The sequence below is a fragment of the Chrysochloris asiatica genome, unplaced genomic scaffold (assembly GCF_000296735.1).
Source record: "Chrysochloris asiatica unplaced genomic scaffold, ChrAsi1.0 scaffold10069, whole genome shotgun sequence".
NCBI lineage: Eukaryota > Metazoa > Chordata > Mammalia > Afrosoricida > Chrysochloridae > Chrysochloris > Chrysochloris asiatica.
The window spans coordinates 1-2384 of NW_006418587.1; the positions used below are offsets into that span (position 1 = coordinate 1).

The 2384-nt window shown below is 39.4% G+C and overlaps 1 pseudogene; it reads right to left on the reverse strand.

The window, feature by feature from the left end:
- Positions 1 to 1461: 1461 nt before the first annotated feature.
- On the reverse strand, positions 1462 to 1988 carry LOC102831485 (annotated as a pseudogene).
- Positions 1989 to 2384: the final 396 nt, after the last annotated feature.

Consider the following 2384-nt stretch of genomic DNA (forward strand, 5'->3'; position numbering starts at 1 on the left):
TTCTTCCTTATTTTCCTTCACCCATCTGTGGAGCATTTGAAGTTGTCAACATATCATTCTTCTGAATTCTTTCTCATGAAGATCCAAAGCCTTCTTTTCTTCTATTAGGAAGTTTATGTCTGCCTCCAGCTCATTTGTCTCAGTTACTCTTTTCTGTTTTGTTGTTTATTCTTAGGACATTTTCAATACTTAGATATGTTTTCAATAATTAAATGAGTGTATGTTGTTGAATTGTTAAGCTTATTGTGTGTCTCCTGTTGTTTTTGATCTGTAGATAGGCTTCCTTTTCAAGTCTCTTATTACTCAGCAGCAGTCTATCTTAGCAAGTGATTGCTATATTTGTAATGCCTAGAAGCTGATATTGGCTTCTGTCTGGAACATGGGATATTTGGGGTTTGCTTGTAGGTTGGCTATATGATCATGATTGCTGTCAATTTTCGGGTAACATACGGAGAGAAATCTCTCATACCCAGGAAAAAAGTGAGACCTTTTGGCCATAAACAGAAACAATAAAAAGCAGAGAAAAAAGGCACCACATAAAACCCAAAATTAAACCATACCCAACTGTCCAGTAACTTTTGCTGCTCAGGTCAGCATGCGTGTGCAGTAGAAACCTCCAGCTGTGGGTTGAGGTGTCCATTCAATCAGTTCCCTTCTCTTGTCATGACCATGGAGTTGTGCAGATAGATATTAATAAATGAATTGAAGAAAGATTTTCCACTATGTTTATCTCTGAAGGTCAGTTAGGTATCTCTGTATGTACAGTGCAGGTCTCAAAATAGCTGCATCCTTGTATATAGTAGTTGGTGTTGGCTGTTATCTTTTATGTTAGGATTTAACAAAGTGAAAATGTGGTTTGGCTGTATGGCCAGAACTGCTGTCTGATTTTAAGTAAGGCAAGAATAAAGGGTCCCATTCAGGTCAACTTTAGGGCTAAGTCCCAGAGTCAGATGTCAAAAGAAACAGCCAAAGGATTCATTTCTGGGACCACTGGGGCTTTCAGGGAATTCCTCTTTGTTCCATGGGAAAATTGTACCCTGTTAGTGCAAAGCTGGACCCTTCTGGGTGTGCGTGCCCACCTGCCTGAAGGTGCCAGGTTGGGCTGAGAAGGTATAGCAGGGGAGAGGAGGAAAGAAAAGTGAAGGGAAAAAAAAAAGCCATCACACCTTTTTTTCCAGATGCCACTCTATGACTTCAGGACTGTATCATCCTGGCTGTGTCCCACAATCAGATCTCTACCCAGGCTGAGAGGCCCAGAGGCAACATCCCAATCAACTCAGAAATCATTGTGTATTATTGCTACAGTCAGATTTCTCCACAGGTGGAAAACTGATGCCCCCCTCCCATACTTTATATCAGATCTGATGTTCTGGAACGATTTTGGGCGTGTCTTCTCTGGGTTTTTTTTTGTGTGTGTCTCCACTGAGGCACCTCCCCTATCTGTCTTTGTTTCTTCTGTCACTATTGAATTTCTTTCATTATCTGCTTTTTAAACTGTTGGCATTCGTCTGGTGTGATTTTGTCTGCTTTGGTAATATAGGGAAGGATACTCACTTTTTCATGTAAATGCTTCATACATTCAATATGCAATGTTTTAAGCCCAAATCATAAGGGAGCAATGAAGTATAAACCACACTGCACTTTCTTGTCAGACATCTGTTCACTCTAGATCCTACATTTAGATAGTCCTCACACTTATTATCAATGTAATCAATAATAAATTGCTACTTCATCTCCAAATCCTGGGGTGTTGACTATCATAAGAAGTATCTGAACGCCACCTTCTTTGATTAAAACTTTGGATTGCTGCATCAATACTGTCTTTTTTATTCTAGGGGGAGAACCTGGATACTCAGGAGAATACAAATAAGTGAGAAATAGTGAGCTGATTAACATTGATTTTCCCCATCCAGATTCACCTAGTACCATAACTATGAATTCAAAACCTGTCTTCACTGGTTATCTGTATATTTGATTGTGGAGATTTGCTTTTGATGCTCATCTTCTAAGCATAAGTGAACCTCTCACTGACTGATATTTCTTTTCCCCTCGGCTACCAGCCCCATCACAGCTCAGCCCACAACTTTTCCAAAGCCGCCTACAGGATTATGTGTCTTGAACACCCAGTATCCTTGCTCCTCTTAGGCTTTCCACAGAAGGCAGATTTGCCATGGTATTTTTAATAGTCTCATGAGTATGTTAAAGTTGAACTGAATAAAGAAGCCCAAATATTAATTGATTCATTTGAATTATGTTATAGAAGAGTATGGTCTTCCAGAAGAACAATCAAATCTGTCTTGAGAGAAATACATCTAGAATGCTCTTAAGAATCAGATGGCAAGACTATGTCTTTCATACTTCAGACATGTTATCAGGAGGGAAAA